Source organism: Echeneis naucrates, chromosome 2 (genome assembly GCF_900963305.1).
Source record: "Echeneis naucrates chromosome 2, fEcheNa1.1, whole genome shotgun sequence".
In the NCBI taxonomy this organism is placed as follows: Eukaryota; Metazoa; Chordata; class Actinopteri; order Carangiformes; family Echeneidae; genus Echeneis; species Echeneis naucrates.
The window spans coordinates 6,071,384-6,098,005 of NC_042512.1; the positions used below are offsets into that span (position 1 = coordinate 6,071,384).

A 26,622-nucleotide genomic window follows, 5' to 3' on the forward strand; every position below is an offset into this window, starting at 1 on the left:
AGTTTTTTAGCTTTCAGCTGATCAGTAGCTGTGGATGGACCTGGTATCTGCTATATGGATACCAAATGTTACCGTAACTTGACTGTTGAATTCAGTAAGTGCTACTTGTTGGGGCAGTGCTGACTGACAAAGACAACAACATCTTCTTAGAATACAATACTGACCATTTCAATTATGAAACACAGACGACTTCCTTTTGTACAAGTGTTTCTCTTTGGGGTTGTCCTGGATGGTATTAAAACCAGTTTTGATAGATTTCTTTCTCAGATTTCTCAGCTGAGTGAGTGAATTTGTCGTCAACATTTCCCGAACTGAAGCACAGACTTGTGTTCTGAGAGCAGTAAGTGCTATTTGTTGGGATAGTGTTGGTGATTTCAGAAGTCAATGACAAGTTTTATCAGTTTTTAGGGTGTGGGGGTTAAGAACATCTGAATTAGTTAGCACATGCTGGCTAGGAGTTAGGCTGGTAGGGAGGTAGGCTGCTGGCTTAGCATGTATTTGTATCAATAATCTTCTCAGCTGCTCTGAATGGTGACAGTGGGGCAGCCTTTGTGTTTACATCTGAATCACCTGTGATTTTGGAAATTCTTCAAAGCAGCTTCAAAGGAAAAGTTTAATTCTGTGAGTATTGTGATATCATCAGTCCAGAGTGATTTCTGTGTGTCTGCGCTCATCCATTTGAAGAAAACGTGAGATAGTGTGACTTATGCATCTGTGTCATGTTGGAGATCAATGAAAGACAGGAAATGCCTTTGATCTCCAGTGACGTCACACAGTCTCATTGTGGAGTTATGGAGTATGTGGAGTTGTTGATGTTGTTCTGTAAAAATCTGCATCAGTGAAACATTCATTCATACACGAGGACATCACGTATATTGTTGGAATAGAAAATCTTATTTTTTCTGTGTGTGCTCCTGAGAAAGAGGCTCATGTGCTGCTTGAAGTGAATCAGCACAGCTTCTGTCAGGAACATCTGTTTGTTGCTGACAACATCTGGATTACAGATGACACATCAGACTGATATTATCTGTGTCATGGTGTTCAGAGATTTCAGCAGCTCACATCCAACACAGAGACTCTGAGCAGGCCCACCTGGTCTTAGACCCAGACCCAGACCCAGACCTAAATCCAAACCCAGGAGACAGAGGTTGAGTGAGTCAGTGAGGAAGAAGCTGCTCGTTCTCCTTCAACAGTTTGATCTGAGGAAAAGTCACTTCCTCTTTTCAGGAATCAACTTCTACCATCTGTCCACTAGATGGAGATAACTGAGCATCAACTTAAAAACCCTCCGTTCTTCCATGTGTGAACTATAATACCAGTGAATTAAACAAAGATCGTCCCTGGGTGGGCTTGAACCACCAACCTTTCAGTTAACAGCCGAACGCGCTGACCGATTGCACCACAGAGACAAGTTGATCAGTTCCTGTTACAGCCTGCTGTTCCTGCTGGAATTATCCTCAATGTTGCCCCACAAGAAGAAGGTCGTTGGTTTGAATCTCAAACTGTCAGCCGTTTTTCTGATTGATATGAGTTCCAGCCAATGATGTTATTGATAAGAGACGGCTTGACATGACGGGTTTCGATCTTTATTTACACACAGCACATTCAGGACATTAATGTGACAGTTTATTTTATGCTAAATAAAATCCTTTGTTATTTGTCTCAGTGGACTTGGCTCATCATATTTTGCTGACTAACTGGTATTGGAGTTGTGTAGAAAAAACAGAAAGATCTGACAACAGCTTTGAAAGCAGATACAGTCCATCCAGATAACCTTTGAATTAACCTTAAACAGGTTTCAAGGATATTTCGCGATAGTTCAAGATGGATCTAAAGTCTGACCTTTAGGATAATTCTACCAAGAACAGCAGGCTGCAACATGGACAGACCAAAGTGAGGTGAATGTGCACTCAACAAGATACCAACTTTCTTCCAAAAGCTCAAGCAGCTGCTCCAGGTGAGGCTAGAACTCACAACCTCGGCCTCACTCTGCAGGTTACTGTCATATAAGTCATACTGTCATATCTAAAGCCTGTGGCTCCCTGTGGGAGAAATGGACAGCAGTTGTTGGACTAAAGAAAACTCAGCTGTTACTGAATCCACTACACACTACCAGCTCCCTTCGATAGCTCAGTTGGTAGAGTGGAGGACTGTAGAGGCTTACAGCTAAAATCCTTAGGTCGCTGGTTCAAATCCGGCTCGAAGGAGGCTGTTTTTTTCATCGGCCTCATCCAGCACAGTGATGAGTCTGACTACAGACAGGAGGTGACCACAGTTGCATCACTTTTCATGTAGAGCAGCTGTGTTTTATATTGCAGGCAGCACTGAGTTTCTAACATTTGGATGTTGTTAAGAGGATCATTACCATCAGCTGAGAATCAAACATGTGCAGCACGCAGGAATTCTACCACTGAAGTTCAACGAGCATCAAAGGCTTTTGACCATTTCTGTGAATAATGTGGAGAAAAAACTAACCTTCCTCTGGTGTTCGGGTCTGGATTTTTGGGATTTTCTGCTCACAGGTGATGTTACCAACCTGTGATCTTGATGATACTCTACAGTATGTAGATCTACATGATCCTTGCCAAATACTATTTGCTGACTGGCAATATATCAAAAGCAGCAGCTCTTCAGACTCACTCACGACAAAGTGGTTGTTGTGGTGTTGAGCAGATGGAAATGTGGTGATTGACCGCTTTTCACAGGAGACAAACTTTGGTAAGAGTCACAATGGCCAGGCACTGATATTGGCAACGTAACAGTAAGGGCTCGTCCGGGATTTGAATCCGGGACCTGTCGCACCCGAAGCAAGAATCAGACCCCTACACCAACGAGCCATCAGCAGTAAGGTCTTTGAGGGACACCACCACACCACATTAACTGTGTGCATTCTACTGTGGAGTTCATGAGAAAAATGGGAGGAGTCTTTGATCTCTCCACCACAGAGTGCACACTGTCAATGAAGCTCCAAAGACAAATGTGGTCCTGCCAGATACCTTTGAGTTCTGCAGACAGAAGCAACAACAAAACTGGAACATGTTAATCATATGGTATGAACTTCACAGTCACTGGATGGCACCCCGCCACCCCAGCACTGTTTTTATTTTTAGTCAGGCGGCCCCTACACTGTAAACAATTGCATCTCTGCCTCCCCTGCCGTGAGACTTCTCCTCAGCACAGCATGAGCTCAAAACTACTATCGCTCTTGCTGCCAAGATACTGCAACTAACCACCAGACAGTAAACCTCACACAGCTCTGTGGTGTAATGGTCCAACATCAACAGATGGGCTCGTCCGGGATTTGAACCCGGGACCTCTCACACCCGAAGCGAGAATCATACCCCTAGACCAACGAGCCACATGGAGCTTGTTTGGCAATCAACATGTTGCATAGCATTTATCATACAGTAAGACAGTAAAGTTTAAGGTGGAGTTAGAGACATACATAAAAGAGTGCAGGGAGCTCAAGTCTCCTCCATTTAAACTCAAATCTGTGAAAAACTTGTCACATGTCCAAACAAATTCCACACTGACACAGAAGTGGTTTCAGAGACAAACACAAAAAAAAGTAATCATTAACAGCCTGTATGGAGTCTCAATGAAAAGAATGTCAGATGGAGACTAAAAGTTGTCAAACTCAGAGAAAGTCTCACTGTACGATAAATGTGGTGTGTAACATCTGTAACATCTTGCAGATTGCACATTCAACATGGGGAGAACGGTACTGCTGGGATTTGAACCCAAGAGCTCCTGTTTACGAGACAGACGCTGTGACCAGCTAAGCCACAGCACCACTCTGAAGGACCTGGATATGCAGAGGATCTGTTAATGGAAGTGTAATGTGTATACTGCCGGTGGCATTTTCTGTAAAGTGGTTTGTTTTAATGTAGGACTCTGCATCTACCTGGCGCTCAGGTCGCAGTCTCCCCTGGAGGCGTGGGTTCGAATCCCACTTCTGACAGAAACCAATTTTCTTTCACCTCTCATGCTGAAAGGTGTGTTTGGGGACAAAGTAAGTGGCTGCCCATCATGACTCCTACCAAAGTTTGTCTGCTGTGAAAAGCAGTCAATCAACAATATCCCTTCTCCTCAGCACAGCATGAGCCACAAAACTACCAGACAGCAAAGCTCACACAGCTCCATAGTGGAACAGTTAGCACCCTTATTAACTGAAAGGCAACAAAGGGGCTTGTCCGGGATTTGAACCCAGGACCTCGCGCACCGATACTGCTACATATACATACTGGATGTCCCATCATGAGACATGACTTTTTCACAGCACTGATTAACAGGAAGACATGGAGAGTTTTGTCTGTCATATCTATAATATTGATCGTTGTAACCTACAGCTGATGAAAACCCAAAAGTAGTTTGTTTTTACAACATCTGACCTGAGCAACAAGGCTCTTTGACCAACTAAGCCACAGCACCACTCTGATGTACAGGGATGTATTTTGGATCTGACACTAGATGGAGAAGGGGAGAAAAATCAAACCAGCAGCTAAAGTGTGAAAATAATAATTAACTGCAGCTGAACAACAAGCAAAGTTTCACACAGAGAGGCTACAGCCTGGTGTGGACCATAATTACTCCGATACCATACTATAATTACTCTGCTGCTTTTTTCTGTATTATAGTATTATAGATATGATAGACAACATTCTCTGTGTTTTCCTGTTAATCAGTGCTGCTGATAAACTCATGTCTCATGATGGGACATTCAGTGTGTATAAATAGCAGAGGATGGTTTCGATCCATCGACCTCTGGGTTATGGGCCCAGCACGCTTCCACTGCACCACTCTGCTCACTAGGTTCAGGTTGCAATGTCCTCTGGAGTTTTGTGTAATTTTTAACCACCACATCCACTTTCTGTCAAAGCGGCTGTGGTGGTTAAAAAGTACTGAGATTTCCACCTGCAGTGTATCAAATGACCACGAGGGGGCAGCTTGGAAAATGAAGTCAGATCTTATTGAAGAGCATCAGACTTTTAATCTGAGGATCCAGAGTTCAAGTCCCTGTTCAGGTGCTGCAGATGAAGCCTCCTCTCTGCTCACAAGGCTTCTGCTCTGTTTTAGGTGGAGGGCGCATGTTATGAAAAATATTTCCTTTCCTTTTATTTCCTTTTAGAGATCTATAGCTCTATCACCTATGATATAAGGCTCCCTGGCTCTGTGTAGTTGTTGTGGCCGAGTGGTTAAGGCGATGGACTAGAAATCCATTGGGGTTTCCCCGCGCAGGTTCGAATCCTGCCAACAACGGTTAGCCGTTTTTGATTCCATGAAAAAGCATGTTAGAGAATCTCTATAATCTGCACAGCGTTAATAGAGGGATTTCTTTATATTTTCCTGTTACTCAGTGCTGCTGAAAAACTGCTGACATATTCCAGCTAAAACTCATGTCTCATGATGGGACAGTGAGGAAACATCCAGTGTGTAAGAACAGCAGAGGATGGTTTCCATCATCCACCTCTTGGTTTTGGACCCAGCACTCTTCCACTGCTCCACTCTGCTTACAGGTGGTTTTAACAACCTGTGATCTTGGTGCCTCTACATGAGCTGCGTATCAGCACTCTTCTTCCCAAAGGAGACGTCGTTTTGACTTTGCCATCTGATGGGCTCCTCTGCTTTGACGAACAGTCAGGATGGCTGAGCGGTCCAAGGCGCTGTGTTCAGGTCGCAGTCTCCTCTGGAGGCGTGGGTTTGAAAACATGTAGTGGACTTAGTTGTGTCTATCCTCAGCTGGGACTTGAACATAATCTCAACACTCAAGTGAGTTGATGAGTTAAAACAAGCAAGGTTAATACTGAAGTTTGTTTTCAAGACTGAAGATCTTCCCTCTTCAGCTAGTGCAGCTTCAGTATGGCATTGTTACTATTGTATTGATGTCATCTTCAAATACGACAAACTTTGGATAGTGAACAGCTAGCTGTTGCTAAAAAGCTGCTAGCAGAGGATGGTTTCGATCCATCGACTGATTGAAAATGTTGCAATCTCCACATGGATCATTGGTCTAGGGGTCTGATTCTTGCTTAGGGTGCGAGAGGTCCTGGGTTCAAACAGGCTGAATGATTTCACAATCAATGCAGACAAAGGTTGTGTATGTTAGCTGGTTAAAGCAGCCTGTGTTTAAATCCCAGCAGTTCCTTGTAGGTAAAGTCAAATGTTGTTGAAATAAACTACTTTTGGGTTTTCATCAGCTGGAGGTCACAATGATCAATATTAAAAGAAATAAACACTTGAAATATGTCACTGTGTGTAACAATGTCATAAAATATATTATTTTTACTTTCTGAATGGAATAAAATGAAATAAATCAACTGTTTTAATATTATTTCAATGTAATCACATGCACCTGAAATGGTGGGCTGTCTCATAAGCAATTCATTTTGGAACAGGTCAGGAATCAAAAAGTGGTTGAATATATTTATCTTAAAGCTTTTTGAAGGAATGAAATAATTCAGTTTCATCCCTTTTACAGTGATTAGTAATCTGTCACTGATTATACACATTACACTTCCATTACCAGACACTCTGCATAACCCACTAACCCTAACCCTCCACTGCCACTCCACACATCAAATCAGATTTATTTGTATAGCGCCAAATCACAAAAAAGTTACATCAATCATCTTTACATAAAGAGCAGGTATAGACAAAACTCTAAAATTATTTAGACACTCAACAGATCCCCAATGAGCAAGCACTTGGCACCAGTGTCAAGGAAGAACTTCTTTTAACAGACAGAAACAGGCTCAGGGGGGGAAACCATCTGCCTCGACTGGTTGGGTTGAGAGAGGGAGAGAGAGAGCTGACACTGTCCTACCAAAGCTAGCATTAACTTTTCTGTTTCCTCACTCATGGTTTCATTATTTCATAGATCAGTGTCACCAGATGGTCACTACACAACAGAAACTGCATGCACTCATTCATTTGAAGCGAACGTGAGAGTGTGACGTATCCATCTGTGTCGCGTGAGGGATCAATGAAAGGCAGGAAATGCCTTTGATCTCCAGTGATGTCACACAGTCTCGTTGTGGAGTTATTAGTTGTTGATTCTGCAAAAATGGTCCAGTGCAGTGAAATGGTCCATAGAAGTCTAATATCACCGAAACATGTTAACCAGACAGTGTTCAAGGATTTGAGGTTGAAACCACTAAATTCTCATTCTTAACTAAAACTGTGTCTGTTATATCTATAACATTTAACATTATGCGCAAGGCACTGGAGGGATTTGAACCCAGGATCTCCTGTTTACAAGACAGGTGCTTTGACCAGCTAAGCCACAGCAACACTCTGAAGTACATGTATATAAAAAGGATCTGGTAATGGAAGTGTAATGTGTATATATATATATATATATATATATATATGGTAAAGTGGTTTGTTTTAATGTAGGACTCTGCATCTACCTGAACCTGTTTGACTGCAGATGTGCATTTTCATTTGCATTTCATTTTCATTTCAACAAACACAAAATTAAAATGCATTTAAAATGTTCTGAGGGGGAGAACTTTTCAGTCATCAAAAATCTCACACACTACAACATTTAGTGTTCACACACTCCCTGATGGTCTAGTGGCTAGGATTCGGCGCTCTCACCGCCGCGGCCCGGGTTCGATTCCCGGTCAGGGAAAATAATTTTAACAGATATTGATAACGGTATCGGGGAAAAATAGCGGTGCATCAGTAGTTTGAAGGTTTGAAGTCTTCTGTGTGACAGGCAGAGATACTGTCCACTATATTAACGAGGAGCAGGAAAGAGAAACATCATGTGGTGTGTGACTTCACTTCCTCTGTGGAAAAACAAACAGAGAATGAAGTTCTCTGTTTTGGCCTCTTTTTTTAACTCACGTCAAAACTTCACAATGAAGTTACGGTCTAGTACATAATAATAAAATAACAAGTGTCCTGAAAACCACAGTCTTCAGATTTAGCTCCAGGTGGTTCTGACCACACCAGACGACCAGTCTGTCCACCTGCTGTCTGTAGGCAGACTCATCACTGTGCTGGATGAGATGATTACCTGCTTCAACACTCCTGTCAACCAAAATTATCTCTGAATTCTCGCTTAGGGTGCGAGAGGGTTCAAATCCCGGATGAGCCCATCTGTTGACTTGCAGCCATTCGGGCTGCTAACCATTACACTATTGTAGAGGAAGGAAACGCAAATGGGGAAAAAAAAACACTCAGTCACACTCATGGAGCCTAAATCAAAAGAACATCAGATTGAGACTAGAAAAAATGGAACCAAAGTGTGAAAATAATGAACAATAAACAAAAACATGAACACAAAAAAGTTTGACACAGAGAGGCTGCTCTGTGCAACCTGCTGTTCTGCATAGAATTATCCTGAATTAGGTCTGTATTCAACAATCTCTAAATGTCTTTAACCTGTTGAATGTTAATTCAAAGGTTATCTGGAAGTGCTGCATCTGCTTTCAAAAGTGCTGTCAGATCTTTCGGTTTTTGTTTAGTTCTTTGGAGATACGGCAACAAGAGAAGGCCAAAATAAGGACCTTCCAACTCCAATACCAGTTAGTCAACGAATAACAAATAATTTTCTTTAGCATAAAATAAACTGTCACATTGATGTCCTGAATGTGCTGTGTGTAAATAATGAGGTTCATCAAAACAAAGTCAGAACCAGAGCTCAGGCTGTTGGTACACAAACAAAGAAAGGCATACTTGTGGATTCACAAGATTATATCAGGATCTGACCTTTTCCTCTTCCATCAGTAACCATCAAAGGAGATGCTGATTCTGTGATGTCACAAAGGTTCTAATGACATCACAGAGATCAAAGACTCCTCCCACTTTTTTCTCATGACCTCCACCATAGAGTGGCACACTGTTAATGAAGCTCAAAACACAAACGTAGTCATGCCAGATACCTTTGAGTTCTGCAGACAGAAGCAACAACAGAAGTGGAACCACTTTTCACTGCTATGCCGATGATCCCCTCCTGTTTGTGCCTAACAGCCGTGATTATAATGTGAACCACTGAAGGGAAGAAGATGCATCGCCTGAACAGGGACTTGAACCCTGGACCCTCAGATTAAAAGTCTGATGCTCTACCGACTGAGCTACTCAGGCTTCTCAGGTGGCTGCAATAATTCAGATGAAATTCAATTAATCATTCCAACTTGGCTTGTTGGACAATCAGCCATTTCCCAGCCAGGGGCTGATACTGCAGGTCATCAAGACTGTTAAAGGAACTGAGGTTCTAGTCCCAACCACTAACTTGTGATTATTAACAAGTCAGTGCTCAGGTTAAGGCAACATTTGTGACGCTCAGATGTTCTTAATCCCCACGTCCCGACCATTGATAAAACTTGCTGATTTGAAATCACCAACACTACCCCAACTAATAGCACTTACTGCTCTCACAGAGTGAAGTCTGTGCTTCAGTTCGGGAAATGTTGATTCATGAATTTAGCTGATCTCACAAAGAGAGAGAAGCACTTATGCACAAGAATCCATCAGTGTCTCTGATTGGAGTGATCCGAGTTAGATCTGAAGAAAACATGGCTCCAAGAATTAATGTTGTTTTTGTAAATTAACACTGAAAGGGGAAAAAGAGCAAAGAGAATACTGTGAAAATGACCTGTCTTGTGATGGTGAGTGTGTTGCGTGTTTGCCTGTAAACTGAAAGGATGGAGGTTTGAGCCCACCCAGGGACGTCCCATGTTAAATCCTCATATCAAAGATATTTGGAAATTATTCAAGATGTCATGTGGAAGACTGGGATTTCGATTCCCTGAGGGGACATTGTGGCTACACTGTGGCAGTAAGCTCTGGGTGTTGGCGTCCAGCAGAGCTGTGCTTGCTGTCCCATTCTATTAGTGATATTCATGGACAGGAGTTTGAGGCACAGCCGTGGTGAGGAGGGGTTCGAGTAGAGCGTATCATATATCCACTTCTCACATGGAAGACCACGTTTTAAAATTCACATAACAGTCTGTCTTTTGTGGGCATTTCGTGTGCTTGTAGCAACCATGCTAGTTGGTAGAGCATGAGAGTCTAAATCTCAGGGTTGTGGGTTTGAGCCCCACGTTAGGCGATTAAATAGCTTTATAGACCCAAAGTTTCCCAGCAGAACTCTGCCTCTGCCAGCTGGCCTTCTTCAGCAGTGGATCCTGGTGCCATGTGTTCACCAGGCAGGTGATGCACCCTGACTGGATCTGCAGCTCAGCTGCCTCATACACAGCTAACTGCTGTGCACTGTGTAGCTGACACTGTCCCATCAAAGCTAGCATTAACATTTCTGTTTCCTCATCAGAGACTGCCAGCAGGACCCACGTGTCAGGATGGCTGAGTGGTCTAAGGCGCCAGACTCAAGGTTAACTCCTTCCTGCACTAAAGGGCATTCTGGTCTCTGAATGGAGATGTGGGTTTGAATCCCACTCCTGACAAAGACAGCAGTTACCAAAATTTGTGATCCAAAGTGGATGAAAGGGGTTCGGACTGAAAACACTCAAGCCTGTGGCTCCCTGTGGTAGGAATGGACAGCAGTTGTTGGACTAAAGATAACTCAGCTGTTACTGAATCATCTGTAGCTCAGTCAGTGGAGCATCAGAAAGGAGCAGCTGTTCTACTCCGAGTCTCTCCCAGATGTCTGAGCTCTTCAGAAACCTGTCTAAAGTAGCTGAGTTAGATGCAACTAAGTGAAGTTTTCAAGAAGGACTCTGCTAATCATTTCGATTGAATGTTGTGAGTTCTTACCTGATCTCTGGAGATTATTTGCTGCAGGAAGATGGAAGGTTGTTTCAAGACTCACGAGTAATGACTTCACAGCATTTCGTTTGCAGCACAACTTCCTAAACTTGTTTTTGGTCCTTTTCTTTCACATTCTGTGGAGGAGATCTGGAGATCTGGAAAATCCAGCTTGGGATGTGCTCTTTGACTTTGTTGACACACATGACAGTCTGTCCCTTTTACAAATTTTTGGAGCATGTGTGCAAGTGACAGCCTAGCTGACTCAGTCGGTAGAGCCCCAGTGGGGTTATGGGCCCAGCACGCTTCCGCTGCGCCACTCTGCTCATAGCTGGCTGAGCTGCAGTCTCCTGTGACGCTGTGGGTTCAAATCCCACCCCTGACAGCCCCAGTGGCCTAATGGATAAGGCACCCCCGGTGCCGATGTCTCCTGAGTTTGGATTTGGACGGGTAGGGGACGTATCAGATATTAAACTGATAAGAACAGATACTACACTTGATCTTAGCCAAAACGCCGAGAAGCGATACCGCTCAGCTGTCGGAGGTATCATGGTCCTGCCAGATGCCTGTGAGTTCTGCCGACAGAAGCAACTGCAACTATTTGGACTGAACTGGATTTGAAACCTTCACTGTTGGACTTTGGAGAAGTGGGTGGTGAACATCCATCCAGTGGTGGTGTGGCCGAGCGGTCCAAGGCGCTGGATTAAGGCTCCAGTCTGTTCGGAGGTTTTAATCCCACCGCTGCCAGTTCATTTCTTGTCAATGAAAACTAATCAGCTGATTCAGCCATTTTTGGTCTCCCTGTGAACAAAAGTTACAGAAGGCAGTGAAAGATAATACCAACACCAGGTGGGCTGAAAATGAGAAACATCACAGACAAACAGTCTGTGTTGTTTCACAGGAAGTGATGGTTTTCATCAGTATGTTTTAGTGATGAGCAGGAACTCCACTGAGAGTGAAGCACTGCTGGGGTAATTGGCAGTGATGGGATTCGAGTTTGGATGCTGCACACCGCACCCATTGCACCATGATTTCATTGCATTTTTTTGCCATTTCTTGGGCAAATAATGTGACCATATGTGTCCCAGTGGCCTAATGGATAAGGCACTGGCCTTCTAAGCCAGGGATTGTGGGTTCGAGTTCCATCTGGGGTTTAGTAAGACTAATGACAGCCCGTCAGAAAGTTGTGTCCAAATGTTTAATTGATTTGGTTTAAACAGATTCTTATTTGAGAGAATCAGCACTCATCACAGTAATTTACAGTGACAAGCCTCCCTCTGTCTTTTCTTTCTCCCTTTGTAATTTCAACCCCCCCCATCCCCATGTGAAAACATGCAGTGTTTGGCAGGGGGCACACACAGCCCATCACTGCAGATCAGCAGGTCTGACTGAAAACATACTGTAAAGTATGAACCACAGCACTGCTGGGGTTTAAATGTGTAGGGTGCGAGAGGTCAACACTTGTGCTCCTCACAGTTGTGTGTCACTTGTGTGTCTGAAGAGCTGCTGCCTTTGATACATCGCCTGATGATGTAACAATACTCACAGAATGAAACTCCTCCTTTGAAGCTGCTTTGAAGAATTTCCAAAATCACATGTGATTCAGATGTAAACACAAAGGCTGCCCCACTGTCACCATTCAGAACAGCTGAGAAGATTATTGATCATTCAAAAACTCTGTGCAGTCATATTCAAATAATAAACAATGTTCTACGTTGCTCAAAGTGAGATTTACAGTTTACTTCATCCTCACACTACATGCTAATGTTAGCACAGTTGCACTGCCCCTTTCCTCTACATTGGTTTCTGTTTCCTCATCAGAGACTGGCAGCTGGACGAACATGTCAGGATGGTCGGTGGTCTAAGGCTCCTTGAGAGATGTGTTTGCTTTCCCACTAAAACTTGAAAACGTATCTAAGTAATGCTTATCCAGAGCTTTCAGTTGTCACCCTACCACTCCAAATGTGAAACTGACATGTGCAAATATGGAATGATGCAATAACAGCCAAACAAGTAGTTGAGTATGTGGTTTTATTTATATTTAGCATGCAATGTCTCAGTCTCTGCTGTCTGTTCCACAGAAGAACATGAAAGCTCAGCGGGCCTCCTCTCTCTCTGGGACACTGGATCTGTCTGTCTGTATCCATGTCAGAAACTCTGAAACACTCTGAACTTCTTTAAAACACGGTGGATTTACTGATATCAAAGTGTCCACCGGTCCACCAACCCACCATCGATATATTGTGATGGTGTGAAGAACATGTGAGCAGGAGAGCAGCTGCTTCAGTTTATGATGTGTTCAGGAAACAGTCAAAGCTCCAAACACAACAATAGTCCTGCTTCTGTTTACCAAAAGGCTCCAAAGCCCACCCAGAGACCTGCTGTGTTTAGTTCACTTGTTGCTGTATCTCCAAAGAGCTAAAGTCTTGTGGAGAATGTGGGCATCGATCCCACTACCTCTCACATGCTAAGCCAGCGCTCTACCATTTGAGCGAATTCCCCAGCCGTCAGCCCATGTTCTCTAAACAAACCCAAAGTGGTACCGTGATGCATATACTGATCTTTATTTGCACAGTGTGATTATATATAGTGAAAGTATCTCCAGGAGTAAAATAATTAAATCACTACCTCAATCTCAATTGACAATCTCTGTATTATATCAGAGGCCCTTTGCGGTACATATACTTATCTTTATTAGCATTTGTATCTGTACACACACACACACAATCACACACACCACGTTTTCCAGCCCTCATGGTTCTTGGGGAATCCATACATGTGGAAACCCTTCTCGGACTGATTGGAGCATCCAAACGCTGCACTCCCACATTAAAACAAACCACTTTACCATCAACCTCAGCTGCAGTTTACACATTACACTTCCATCACCAGATCCTCTGTATATACATGTACTTCAGCATGGTGCTGTGGCTTAGCTGGTCAAAGCACCTGTCTTGTAAACAGGAGATACTGGGCTCAAGTCCCAGCAGTGCCTTGTGCGTAAGGTTAAATGTTATAGATATAACAGACACAGCTTTAGTTAATAATGAGAATTTAGTGGTTTCAACCTCAAATCCTTGAACACTGTCTGGTTAACATGTTTCGGTGATATTAGACTTCTATGGACCATTTCACCGCACTGGACCATTTTTGCAGAATCAACAACTAATAACTCCACAACGAGACTGTCTGACATCACTGGAGATTTCCTGCCTTTCATTGATGCCCCACGCGACACAGATGGATACGTCACACTCTCGCTTCAAATGAATGAGTGCATGTGACCACCATGACTCTTAACAAAGTTTGTCTCCTGTTAAGAAAGTGCAATCACCACATTTCAATCTGCTCAACAGCAGGGTACAACTCAGACAGACTAAAGCCAGCTGAACACCAACAAGGATGGGATTCCAACCCACGCGTGCAGAGCACAATGGATTAGCAGTCCATCGCCTTAACCACTCGGCCACCTCGTCATGAACCCAAAGGTACATGTGATGACAAAAAAACAGCCATTGGGAAGAAGCTGCAGCACCTGAACAGGGACTTGAACCCGAAACCGTCCTCTGCTATTTACACACACTGGATGTCCCATCATGAGACATGAGTTTATCAGCAGCACTGATTAATAGGAAAACATTGAGAACTCTGTCTGTCATATCTATAATATTGATCATTGTAACCTACAGCTGATGAAAACCCAGCAGTGCTTTTTTTCTACAACATCTGACTTTAGCAACAAGGAGCTGCTGGGAGACATGAAGACTGTGCAGTTAAGTGACTGGTCAGAGAGAGTGCTGTGTCCTTTTAATGAAACTTATGAATTTAACTCAACAACCTTAAACTTTATCAATGAGACACTGAACTCAGGATCTCCTGTTTACTAGACAGGCACTTTGACAACTAAGCCACAGCACCTCTCTGATGTACAGGGATGTATTTTGGATCTGAAAATACCCCCAACATATGTGGCTGACCATCATGAGTCTTAATAAGGTTTCTTTAGCATAAAATAAACTGTCACATTAATGTCCTGAATGTGCTGTGTGTAAATAATGATTGAAACACGTCATGTCAAGCCGTCTCTTATCACTAACATCATTGGCTGGAACTCATATCAATCAGAAAAACGGCTGACAGTTTGAGATTCAACCGACCTTCTTATTGTGGGACCAGTTCCTGCTGTAACAGGAACTGGTCATCATGTCTCTGTGGCGCAATCGGTCAGCGCGTTCGGCTGTTAACCGAAAGGATGGTGGTTCGAGCCCACCCAGGGACGATCTTTGTTTAATTCACTGGTATTATAGTTCACACGTGGAAGAACGGAGGATTTTTACGTTGATGTTCAGTTATCTCCATCTAGTGGACAGATGGTATAAGTTGATTCCTGAAAAGAGGAAGTGACTTTTCCTCAGATCAAACTGTTGAAGGAGAACGAGCAGCTTCTTCCTCACTGACTCACTCAACCTCTGTCTCCTGGGTTTGGATTTAGGTCTGGGTCTGGGTCTGGGTCTAAGACCAGGTGGGCCTGCTCAGAGTCTCTGTGTTGGATGTGAGCTGCTGAAATCTCTGAAAACCATGTGAAAATACAAATATGCACTGAAAACGTGCATAGGGAGGGGCTTTGTCGATCTGACAGTAATCTCTGGGTGTTGGCGTCCAGCAGGGCTGTGCTTTCTGTCCAATTCTGTTAGTGATGTTCATGGACAGGATTGACATCTACAGGATCTCAAGCTAAATTGTAGACACACAGCTAAACTGCAATGGCTGGGAATCAAACCCGGGTCAACTGCTTGGAAGGCAGCTATGCTCACCACTATACCACCATTGCATGCAAAATGGTGAGCATCCACTCCGAATGGACGTGAAATGGTACCGTTTCTTTGTGCTGTAAAAATTCTTATTTGTGCTGCTACGGTTTTATCGATGTTAGACATTTTAATTTCTGGTGATGAAGTCACACAGCCCCCCATGTTCTCCAAATGGACCCAAAGTGCAGTTGTCACCAAATTTATCAAACAGTAATGTCAGATGTCAGATGTCAGTAATGTAAGATGTTCAATCTTAAATAATTACATAGCCTATTGTAGCTCAAAGCTTTTGATCCAGTGAGACATTTATAAGCAGTTAGTCTTTCATCCCTTTGATGTCATGAGAACCTTTGTGACATCACAGAATCAGCATCTCCTTTGATGGTTACTGATGGAACATTTGTGGCATTTTTTTTTTTCATTATTTACACACAGCACATTCATGTGACAGTTAATGTGACAGTTTATTATATGCTAAAGAAACTTTGGTAAGAGTCATGATGGTCAGCCACGTACGTTGGGGGTATTTTCAGATCCAAAATACATCCCTGTACATCAGAGTGGTGCTGCTACGGAGTGTTGCATCAGTGGCCACCATCACTTCAAGTAACCCAAATGGGAAAGATCCATATTGACAGCATTGTTGCGCTTTGCTACATCTGAACTAAAGATACAAATAAAATAATCTAAATTGGCTTTTCTGATTTGGCTGATCTGAATTGGTTTAACGTCTTGCTTGGGAATCAACCTTCAAAACTGCCCCCATGTTCTGTAAGGGTAGATGTTGCACACTGCATCAAGATGATCTGCCAGTGAGACGGCCTGAAAAATAAAACACATGGTGTTAAAGATTTCTTTGTGAGGTCAATAGCACAGCTTCTTCAGTCACAATCTGTGGAACATGCAAAACAACTTCTACGTACCATCGCGACTGGCTCTGACTCTTCTGAAGCACCAGCATCAGTGGAAGCTGCTGCTCTCCAAATTGATGCACAATGCCAGGCTGCCATCCACAGTTCATCACTTTCATTTTCTCAACATGTCTCTGTGGTGCAATGTATAATGTGTTTGGCTGATCTTCATTCAAGCGTTCTTTATTGACAAGAAAGATCCAACATTAAGAACAGAACAGCTACACACAAACAAAATAATGATGAACAGCCCTTCAAGAAAGGGGGACCAGAGGGTGTGTGCCAACTACAGGGTCATCATGAACCTCTGTTTTGGGTGGTGGTTGGATGTTATTGGTTTTTCTTAATCAATATCAAACTAAATAATGGCAATAAAGGTGTCCAGGACACAGAGGAAGAGGACGTCTCCACATGCACACTTGTTCTTCGTGTTTTCACTTACTGTTAAAGTAAAAAAATCAAATTTAAATTCATCCAAGTGTAATTAGTTGTTATGTAATACATATTATATACATAAAACAACTTTGTCCCCAAACACACCTAACAGCAGTAGAGGTGAAAGAAAAGACATTTCTGTCAGAAGTGGGATTCGAACCCAAAGAGGATGTAGATCAGTGGTAGATGTTCATTGGTCCATTGTTGTAAAGCAGATTCCCATACCGGGAGTCGAACCCGGGCCGCCTGGGTGAAAACCAGGAATCCTGACCGCTAGACCACATGGGATTCGAAGACACTGAATTTAGGCGGCAGTCTCTTCAGAGGCGTGGGTTCGAATCCCACCACTGCCAGTTTGCCCCAGCTGTGCGGTACGCTCGCCCACTGAGCTACATCCCCTGCATGGTGTAGTAGCTTTAGCAGCTTGACGGGACTCCATTGATGATGGCTTTTATCGAGGTTGTGCATGTGCGCAACTCAAGGTGAACATACTCAGAGTTGATTGAACCAACTAAGATCAGCTGTTCTGGAACCAGATACTTAGAGTTTCTCATCTCAGAGTAAGTCAACTCAGAGTTCAGGGATAGACTCAAAGTTCGTTGAAACTCCTACCTGAAATACCCCCCAGGTGCATGATGACATATTTATGTTCTGGGGTCAATCACCTGTATTTTTCAGTAAAAACATGTTCCCTGACCGGGAATCGAACCCGGGCCGCGGCGGTGAGAGCGCCGAATCCTAGCCACTAGACCACCAGGGAGTGTGGGGGCGCCAAATGTTGTAGTGTATGATCAATGCTTTGTGTGAGCTTTTTTTTTGATGACTGAAATGTTCTCCCCCTCAGAACATTTTAAATTCCACAAATCTCCTGCTGTACAAGGCTCGTTCGTCAGTGTGTAGTGGGTTCGAGCTTTGTTCACCCCTTCTGCAGCAGCTCAGAGCCTCTGTGGTTAGGTAAAGATCCAAAGAGGAATAAATGGTCAAATTACCGTCTGTGTGGAGAAACTGTCAGAGTTTGGATGAAAGATACACTGTTTGGTTCTGAGCTGATCATCAATTATCAATGAATGGAAGAGCTTCTTTCTATGAATATTGTGACATCATCAGGTGACGGATCAAACCTTTAAGGAAATGACACACAACGTTTGTCTTCACGTTGCCCATAATGTCATATGTGTGTCATTGTCATGTAGTGAAGCTGGCAGAATGATGTGGTAGTGTGGCTGAGCGAGTACAATCTTGAAGTGTCTTGAAGTCTTGAAGCTCAGGTAAGAACTCTACAATTGTTTGTTTTCTGTTTGCACGTTAAACTGTTCTTAAACAACATTGAATACACATGATTAGCAGAGTTCTCCTTGGAAACTTAAGTTTGTTACATCTAACTCAGCTACGTTAGACAAGTCAGACTCCTTGTCCATTAGGCCACGTGGTCACTGGGCCATGGTCCCATTGTCAGAATCAGTCAGTTCTTTCTCTTGGCATGATAACACTGTGAGAGCTGTGCATTTGAAGCCTTCACTGTGGGACTTTGGAGAAGTGGATGGTGAACAGAACATCCTGCATTAGTGGGCTCATCCAGCCGAAATAGCTCAGCTGGGAGAGCGTTAGACTGAAGATCTAAAGGTCCCTGGTTCAATCCCGGGTTTCGGCATCAGAGGTGGTACCTGAGTGAGATGCAAGCTCAGGTTTCTTTGACCTACATTTCCAACCACACCATGAAATATTGTGAGGTTGGATGGGTCACGCTGACTGGTTGTGTGTCCAAAAGGCTGTCAAACGCATCTTTCTTCTATTTTCTCCTCCAAACATTTGTACACAGTTTTGAGATTTCCCATAATGTCATATGTGTGTCATTTTTGACACACATATGACACTGACACTGACAGCTCTCCTCCTTCTCACTCTTTTACTTACTCTGGGTTCCAGCCCTCGTTGGTGCAGCAGGCAGTGTGTCAGTCTCATGAAGTTCCACTTCCAGGCCATGGAAGCAATAATGAGAAGTCATTTCCACTGTGTGCTGTACAAGACGGAGAAACAACAAGATAAAGGTTTCTGCATTGTTGTTCAGATTTTCATTCCTTGTTCAAATCTTTATTTTTATCGTTTAATATGTTTTGCTGTGTTTGAACTCCTTAACGCTTTGAGCTACAGAAAGAACAGGAGCTGTCGCACCACACAAGCATTTCAAAATAAAAGCCGATTTAGATTATTTTATTTCTATCTTTAGCTCAGATGTAGGCAAAGCACAACACTGTCGTCAAGAAGGATCTTTTCCACTTCGGTGACTCAAAGTGACGGTGGCCACTGGAGAATCCAGCGTCTTGGACCGCTCGGCTACACCACCACATACATCTGCTAGCTTCACTGCACTAATGCCACATGTCTCACATTTTGTGTCTCCTCAAAGCTGCGTCCAAAGGTTAGGAGGAGAGAGTACCAGAAAGATGTCCTTGAAGCGTCCTGGACACACAACCAGTCAGCGTGCAGCATCCAACCTAACAAACTCTCAAACAATATTTCATGGTTCTGGTGAAACCAAAGTCGAGGAAAAGGACAGCACAACTGTGTGAACATCAGCATGTCGTGTTCATGGAACAGACCCTGGCTTCAGGTTTGTAGATAGATTAAATTTGTTCTCCAAAGAACGGAAAAATGATAAGACAGGCAACAGGCAATGTGTTGCACTGATGGTGAGAGTTAAATAGCAGCCTCGTCAAACCGACTGACTACAGAGGTGATGCCCCCTTGTTGCGAAAATCAGGGATTGACTTCAAATATCCAAAATTAACTGAAAAAAGGCTCTGCTGTCACAATAAACACATCAAAACTGAAACAATTAAACTGTATAGTGTGAGCACATATTCATGGGTGTCACAATATACTTGATGTCCTCACGTATGAATGAATGTTTCACTGATGCAGATTTTTTTTTTTTTTGACATTCTGTTGGTTCCTGTTTTCTGCTCAAGTGATATTTTTATGAGCTCTCTTCGGTACCAGAGCATCCCTGTGACCTTACTGTGACCTGTGGATCTCACTTCTGCCAGCCAGAGTCTGTTATGAAAGATAAAATCTGAAGACATTCATGGAATACATAGAAAACAGCATCACAGAGTGACAAATATTGGTAGAACTTTATAGCAAAGTATGTCACAATAAGTAGAAAATATGTTGATAGACCGACAGCATAGGTCTCACTTTGAGATGATTTAGAAAATAATACTCAATGCTCATTTTCACAAAACTACAATGGATCACAGTTTAGTTCTGATAAAGTGAGTAACTTACAGGTTTAATCCATTTTCAGTTTATATTATTTTCATATCACAGCATATTTTAGGCATAATACAACAAATTGTCACATAATTTCTGATTGCAAATAAAAAAAACAAAAAACAAAAACACATGTTTCTATAAAGATGAATTAGCAGAACAAAAGTCAACATTTTTTATGTGTTTTATTGAAATTCGTTGACAAAACCTTTTTTTCTGGTATATATGTCACTGACTCAAACACAAATGAGTGAGGACAAAAAACAACAAAGCAAAAGTAAAAACAAATTACCAAACATGTTACAGTTTACTTTTGGTCAACCAGCAAAGATCCTGCAGTCACCTGCTTCGGTCTTTCTCTTCTTACCATTTGTCACAACCAAACGGTTTCCCCTCTGTATGGGCCTCCATGTGAAATTTCAGGTTTCGCCTTAGTTTAAATGTTTTGCCACAAATATCACAGCTGAAGGGTTTCTCTTCTGTGTGGACTACCATGTGTGCTTTAAGGATTTTCTGTAGTTTAAACCTTTTCCCACAAACATCACAGCTGAAGGGTCTCTCTCCTGTGTGGACTACCATGTGTGCTTTAAGGATTGTCTGTACTTTAAACCTTTTCCCACAAATATCACAGCTGAAGGGTTTCTCTTCTGTGTGGACTACCATGTGTGCTTTAAGGATTTTCTGTAGTTTAAACCTTTTCCCACAAACATCACAGCTGAAGGGTCTCTCTCCTGTGTGGACTACCATGTGTGCTTTAAGGATTGTCTGTACTTTAAACCTTTTCCCACAAACATCACAGCTGAAGGGTCTCTCTCCTGTATGGACCGTCATGTGCATGTCTAAGCTTCTCTTTCGTTTAAACCTTTTCCCACAAATATCACAGCTGAAGGGTTTCTCTTCTGTGTGGATTACCATGTGTGATTTAAGGGTGTTCTGTAGTTTAAACCTTTTCCCACAAACATCACAGCAGAACAGTCTCTCCCCTGTGTGGACTGCCATGTGTAGTTTTAGAATATCCCGTCGCTTAAATCTTTTGCCACAAAATGAGCAGCCACACGGTCTCTCTTCTGAGTGAACTACCATGTGAGACCTAAGATGGGCCTTCTTCAAAAAAAATTTCCCACAAACATCACAGCAGAACAGTCTCTCCCCTTTGTGGACTACCTTGTGACTCTTCAGATCCCACTTTTTTTTAAACGTTTTCCCACACTCAGGGCAGCTGATGGGTTTTTCATTGCTGTCACATCTACTACCATTTACATCACCTTCATCTATTTTCACATCTGACTGGGCCACTCTGGTTTCATTAGAATCATTCTCACTGATTTCAGTATCAGAGGAGTCTGAGACCTCTTCCTCTGGATCTGGATCTGGTTGAAGAGGACTCTGTGGATCACAGCTCCTGGCCGGTTCATTCATCTCTTCATCCTCACTCTTCACCTGAAACGGCCTCACAGGGTTCCTGGTCTCCTCCAGTCCTGGTACCTGGTCCTCCTCCTGTTCCTGTTTAAGGACTGGACTCTCTGAATCCTCCGGATCTGGACTGGAGGTGAACTCAGTAGGAACCTCTTTTTTCACCATCAGCTGCTGAACATCTGGAGGAAACGATTCAATAATGAATCCTCTTTATTAGCTACAATATGAACACAGTTATTCCTCCAGCTGCTTCATTCTACATCTGCCAAATACAGTCCTCAGCCTTTCTCACTCATAAAAACAACCGACCCGTTTTGTGGATCAGGACTCGGGGCTGCAGCAGCTCCAGCTGGCTCCTCTGCCGGTCGATCTCCTGCCTGAAGCCCGAAGCCTCCTCCTCATATCCGGCTACCATTCTGTCCACGGCCGCTAAGATCTCCCGGGAGGCGGCGGCGAGTCTGTCGGTGACAAAACCCCGCAGGACTTCTGCTGTGGACATTTTACCTTGTTCACCTTTCAGCTGAGGGACAAAAGACCATCAGTCCTGTTTGTGTGCTGCAAATATACGGATATTATCAGTATGAGACACTTTATCAAAACATTTCCTATATTATTCTTTTAAACATTGATTCAATGTGGTCATTAACCTGCAATTTGCCCTTTAAGGTAACATTTGTGACTTTCTAACTACTTTCTTAACCCTCCACCCTCCATATCATTGATAAAACTTGCTGACTTGTGATTGACTTCTGAAATCACCAACATTACCCCAACAAATAGCACTTACTGCTCTCAGAACACAAGTCTGTGCTTCAGTTGGGGAAACGTTGGTGACAAATGCACTAATTCAGCTGATCTGAAGAAATTTATTAATTTTTGTCCAAATTCCATCCAGGACAGCCCCAAAGAGAAGCACTTGTACAACAGGAAGTCTTCCGTCTTTTTATTTGAAATGATCATTGTTGCATTCTAAGAAGAAGTTGTTGTTTTTGTCAGTCAGCACTGCTCCAACAAGTAGCACTTACTGAATTCAACAGTCAAGTCAGTGCTCAAGTTAAGGTAACATTTGTGACTTTCAAACTACTTTCTTTGCCCCCAATTGATAAAATTATAAAACTTGTTGTCCTGGTGATTGAATAAAAGACAGAATTGCATTCCTCATTTTTTTTGTCCAATTTCCATCCAGGACAACCCCAAAGAGAAGCACTTATGCACAAAGACTTCATCAGTGTCTCTGATTGGAGTGATCCGAGTTAGATCTGAAGAAAACATGGCTCCAAGACTTACTGTTGTTTTTGTCAATTAACACTGAAAGTGGAAAAAGAGAGCAATTGAATTGATTAAGTCACCTTAAGCTTTCATTTTTACCTCACTTAGGATCTTCTCCTCAAGAGTCTATGCAGCAACTTTCCAGTTGTGTCATCGTTCCAATGGACTCCCTTTCAGGCTTTTACCTGAATTTATCTTATACCTGAATGAAACCACTCCCACAGCTGCCTGCCTACTTTGTTTGGGCGGTTTCAATGGTCTTGGTAATGGTTTGTAATGAAGAACACATTTAGTCCATCAGGAACAGACAACGATCCTCTTAAAGTCATGAGGACCGTTAGCATATGGTGAGAGGACTGTTAACTGCAGTGATTAGGGATTAGGGTTGTGTTGTTGCAGCTGATCTGAAGAAATCTATTTAAAATTGCAAATCATCATAATTTTTACTGAATTTCTGAGCAGGACAACCCCAAAGAAAAGCATTTATGTAGAAAGGAATAATTGTAGCTGTCTGAGTTAGAGCTTGCTGTTGTGTTTGTCAGTCAACAAGTAGCTGAGCTGTGTAGTTGTGTTGTGTTAGAAACACCAAACATGTCCAGAAAAGACAGACTGTTCTGTGTATTTCTCTGAAGAGTTGCACGACTGTGTTCACACCATGATTCCTGCCATCACAGTTCACCTTTTGTGTCTTACTTTTGTTATCCTTTTCAAAATTTTATTTGATGGCACAGAGGGACCCGAGGCACTAATGAAAAAAGGAGGGGGGCCTGAAAGTGTGACTTGGTTCCCATCGTTCATATTAAACAGCCGTTCAAGAGACTCTCTGTGATCAGCTTAGGGTTAGCTGTCATGTTTCTAAAAGCATGTCTGAGGAAACAGTGCGTCAACAACTGTTGAAGGCTTTTGATGGTGTAGTGGTGGTCAGTCATCATTGGTGGTTCATCTGTAGAATTCTCACCTGCCAGGCGGGAGGCCTGCGTTCAATTTTCTGGAATGTAAAACTCAGCTGCTCTCCATGAAAAGCAGCAGTCAGCTCTGCCTGGATACAACAGTGGTCAGGGCTGTATGATGTATGTTTATACTGAAACACTGACAGCTCTCCTCCTTCTCACTCTTTTACTTACTCTGGGTTCCAGGCCTCGTTGGTGCAGCAGGCAGCGTGTCAGTGTCATAATCTGAAGGTGGTGAGTTGGCGCCTCACAGCTTTAGTTCCACTTCCAGGCCATGGAAGCAACAATGAGAAGTCATTTCCACTGTGTGCTGTGCTGAAATAGCTCAGTTGGTAGAGTCTCTGGTTCAATCCTGGATTTTAGTACCTGTGGTGTGTACTTTAGAAGACTGTCTTTTTTAATTAATGAGAGATAAAAAGCTATTTCGGAAATGTCAAGGTGCCAAACAAACCAACATTTTCTACCAACATTTAATTGAGGAATCAGTTGAGGATGAGGACAGATGTGAATTAAAGCAAAACAAATTCATCAGTAAGGATCTTTCCTAAGAGGGCCCTCAGACAAAGAAGCTGGGTCACAGCACAGCACAGAGGATTTGAACCCACAGATCCAGAAGAGACTACAGCACAGCCTGCTATGAGCAGAGTGGAGCAGTAGAAGTGTTTTGGGCCCATAATACAGAAGTTGATGGATTGAAACCCTCCTCTGCTATTCTAACACAGTGGCTGAATGTCATTTATCACTTTCTCCAGTAATGTGTACAGTTGTCACTGTGCTGCTCCTGACTCAGTGATGCTGTTGGATGCTTATAGGGCCGCCGTTCTTAAAGTGTGGGCTCCACCCCTCTGGTGGGGAACAGAGACATGACAGGTGGGGCTTTGTTAATGCCTTTCTTTATGGACAACAAAGATCAGAAATTCAAAACAAAACACCCCCACACACACAAAAAGTCATCAGTAACACTTAACACAGAACTGGTCCTTTCCTTTCAGCTTACTTTTAAGTTTTATTTTATTTTACATTTTCTTGCAAAAGAAAAAAAAAAAACACAGAGCACACATTCACCATATAAGAAGTGGAGACGGTTTGGCTCCATCAATGACATCCCTCGACACTGGAACCTCGAGCCAGCGCCTTTGATAAAGATCAGCTAACAGCCCTGTGGTTCCATGGTGTAATGGTGAGCACTCTGGACTTTGAATCACGCGATCCGAGTCCAAATCTCGGTGGAACCTGAATCTTACCAGTGAAACGCTCTACATGCGTGAGGAAGTGCAAATTTTGAGCCTCCACGCGATCTAATCAGGCAGTCATTGTGTATTGTGAACTCACTTTGATGGGCTAATTTTCAGCAAATTTTTCGGTTAATTTTTCAGCATCCGTCGTCAGAATGGCCGAGCGGTCTAAGGCGCTGCGTTCAGGTCGCAGTCTCCCCTGGAGGCGTGGGTTCAAATCCCACTTCTGACAGAAGCTGCTTTTCTGTGAATAACATGCACCGAGAACAGAGAGGAGGCTTCATCAGATGGTTTCTCTTTTCACCTGCTGCAGTAGCTCATAGCCTCTGTGGTTCGGTAAAGGTCCAAAGAGGCTGTAGATCAGTGGTAGATGCCTAAAAAAAGGCCGCTCAAAGCAGAAACACTGCTCAGGCTCAAGACCAGACCTTCTTCAGGTTAAGGCGATGGACTGCTAATCCATTGTGCTCTGCATGCGTGGGTTCGAATCCCATCATCGTCGTTGTCCAACTCACTTCAGTCTGTCAATGAGAGCACTCACTGATGATCAGTTAGCATTATGAGGGCAGGCATGGGGCAGACCTTTCGTTCCACTTCCAGATCATGGAAGCAATAGTGAGAAATCATTTCAGCTGTGTGCTTACCAACAGTGCAGAGAATAGATGTCAGTGTCTCCACACCACTTTGGTGGTGTTTTGGACATCCTGCATCCAAACCCCAGACGTGCTTCGCTCTCAGTGGAGTTCCTGCTCATCACTTCCTGCATTACAGCTTTTGCTTTCAGTTTCTGGACAAAACAAAGTGGTTGTTGCTGTGTTGCGCAGATGGAAATTTGGTGATTGACCGCTTTTCATAGGAGACAAACTTTGGGAAGAGTCATGATGGTCAGGAACTGATATTGGCAACGTAATACCATGGGCTCGTCTGGGAGTTGAACCCAGGCCCTCTCACACCCGAAGCGAGAATCATACCCCTAGAGCAACGAGGATGGGATTCCAACCCACGCATGCAGAGCACAATGGATTAGCAGTCCATCGCCTTAACCTGAAGACGGTCTGGTCTTTAGCCTGAGCAGTGTTTCTGCTTTGAGTGGCCTTTTGTTTTGATGAACATCTACCACTGATCTACATCCTCTTTGGACCTTTACCTAACCACAGAGGCTCTGAGCTGCTGCAGAACGGGAAAAGAGAAACCATCTGATGAAGCCTCCTCTCTGCTCTCTGTTTTGGGTGGTGGGTGCATGTTATTCACATGTTAAAATTCAAATAATACAATAAATTCAATAAATCCCAGCACTTCCTTGTTGTTCAGGTCTGTATTTCCTCAGTAAAAACACTTTCCCGGACTGGGAATCGAACCCAGGCTGCAGCAGTGAGAGCGCCGAATCCTAGCCACTAGACCATCAGTGAGTGTGTGGACACTAAATGTTGTAGTGTATGATCAATGCTCAGTGTGAGATTTTTTTGCTGACTGAAAAGTTCTCCCCCTCAGAAAACGTTTGACGACATTTTAAATGTCATAAATCTCCTGCTGTCAAAGGCTCGTTGGTCAAGGAGTATGATTCTCGCTTAGGGTGCGAGAGGTCCCGGGTTCAAGTTTCAAGTTCAGCCTG

At 43.2% G+C, this 26,622-nt stretch overlaps 16 non-coding genes and 1 pseudogene across 16 annotated transcripts; 8 read left to right on the top strand and 9 right to left on the bottom strand.

Annotated features, from left to right (window-relative positions):
• Nucleotides 1-1,335: 1,335 nt before the first annotated feature.
• Nucleotides 1,336-1,409, bottom strand: trnan-guu (transfer RNA asparagine (anticodon GUU)). The gene has a single exon. It is a non-coding gene; the product is annotated as a tRNA-Asn (tRNA).
• Nucleotides 1,410-2,119: 710 nt separating this feature from the next.
• On the top strand, nt 2,120-2,207 carry trnay-gua (transfer RNA tyrosine (anticodon GUA)). The gene is given in 2 exon segments: nt 2,120-2,156; nt 2,172-2,207. It is a non-coding gene; the product is annotated as a tRNA-Tyr (tRNA).
• A 1,079-nt stretch (nt 2,208-3,286) lies between these two features.
• Nucleotides 3,287-3,358, bottom strand: trnap-cgg (transfer RNA proline (anticodon CGG)). The gene has a single exon. It is a non-coding gene; the product is annotated as a tRNA-Pro (tRNA).
• Nucleotides 3,359-3,719: 361 nt separating this feature from the next.
• trnat-cgu (transfer RNA threonine (anticodon CGU)) lies at nt 3,720-3,793 on the bottom strand. Its single transcript has one exon. It is a non-coding gene; the product is annotated as a tRNA-Thr (tRNA).
• A 1,384-nt stretch (nt 3,794-5,177) lies between these two features.
• trnas-aga (transfer RNA serine (anticodon AGA)) lies at nt 5,178-5,259 on the top strand. Its single transcript has one exon. It is a non-coding gene; the product is annotated as a tRNA-Ser (tRNA).
• A 2,302-nt stretch (nt 5,260-7,561) lies between these two features.
• On the top strand, nt 7,562-7,633 carry trnae-cuc (transfer RNA glutamic acid (anticodon CUC)). Its single transcript has one exon. It is a non-coding gene; the product is annotated as a tRNA-Glu (tRNA).
• A 1,387-nt stretch (nt 7,634-9,020) lies between these two features.
• On the bottom strand, nt 9,021-9,093 carry trnak-uuu (transfer RNA lysine (anticodon UUU)). The gene has a single exon. It is a non-coding gene; the product is annotated as a tRNA-Lys (tRNA).
• A 2,018-nt stretch (nt 9,094-11,111) lies between these two features.
• Nucleotides 11,112-11,239, bottom strand: LOC115058282 (uncharacterized; annotated as a pseudogene).
• Nucleotides 11,240-11,794: 555 nt separating this feature from the next.
• On the top strand, nt 11,795-11,867 carry trnar-ucu (transfer RNA arginine (anticodon UCU)). The gene has a single exon. It is a non-coding gene; the product is annotated as a tRNA-Arg (tRNA).
• Nucleotides 11,868-13,634: 1,767 nt separating this feature from the next.
• Nucleotides 13,635-13,708, top strand: trnat-ugu (transfer RNA threonine (anticodon UGU)). Its single transcript has one exon. It is a non-coding gene; the product is annotated as a tRNA-Thr (tRNA).
• Nucleotides 13,709-14,107: 399 nt separating this feature from the next.
• On the bottom strand, nt 14,108-14,189 carry trnas-gcu (transfer RNA serine (anticodon GCU)). Its single transcript has one exon. It is a non-coding gene; the product is annotated as a tRNA-Ser (tRNA).
• A 729-nt stretch (nt 14,190-14,918) lies between these two features.
• Nucleotides 14,919-14,992, top strand: trnan-guu (transfer RNA asparagine (anticodon GUU)). The gene has a single exon. It is a non-coding gene; the product is annotated as a tRNA-Asn (tRNA).
• Nucleotides 14,993-15,472: 480 nt separating this feature from the next.
• Nucleotides 15,473-15,544, bottom strand: trnag-ucc (transfer RNA glycine (anticodon UCC)). The gene has a single exon. It is a non-coding gene; the product is annotated as a tRNA-Gly (tRNA).
• A 1,542-nt stretch (nt 15,545-17,086) lies between these two features.
• trnae-uuc (transfer RNA glutamic acid (anticodon UUC)) lies at nt 17,087-17,158 on the bottom strand. Its single transcript has one exon. It is a non-coding gene; the product is annotated as a tRNA-Glu (tRNA).
• A 400-nt stretch (nt 17,159-17,558) lies between these two features.
• trnae-cuc (transfer RNA glutamic acid (anticodon CUC)) lies at nt 17,559-17,630 on the bottom strand. Its single transcript has one exon. It is a non-coding gene; the product is annotated as a tRNA-Glu (tRNA).
• Nucleotides 17,631-18,448: 818 nt separating this feature from the next.
• trnaf-gaa (transfer RNA phenylalanine (anticodon GAA)) lies at nt 18,449-18,521 on the top strand. Its single transcript has one exon. It is a non-coding gene; the product is annotated as a tRNA-Phe (tRNA).
• Nucleotides 18,522-25,162: 6,641 nt separating this feature from the next.
• Nucleotides 25,163-25,245, top strand: trnal-cag (transfer RNA leucine (anticodon CAG)). Its single transcript has one exon. It is a non-coding gene; the product is annotated as a tRNA-Leu (tRNA).
• The last annotated feature ends 1,377 nt before the right edge of the window (nt 25,246-26,622 follow it).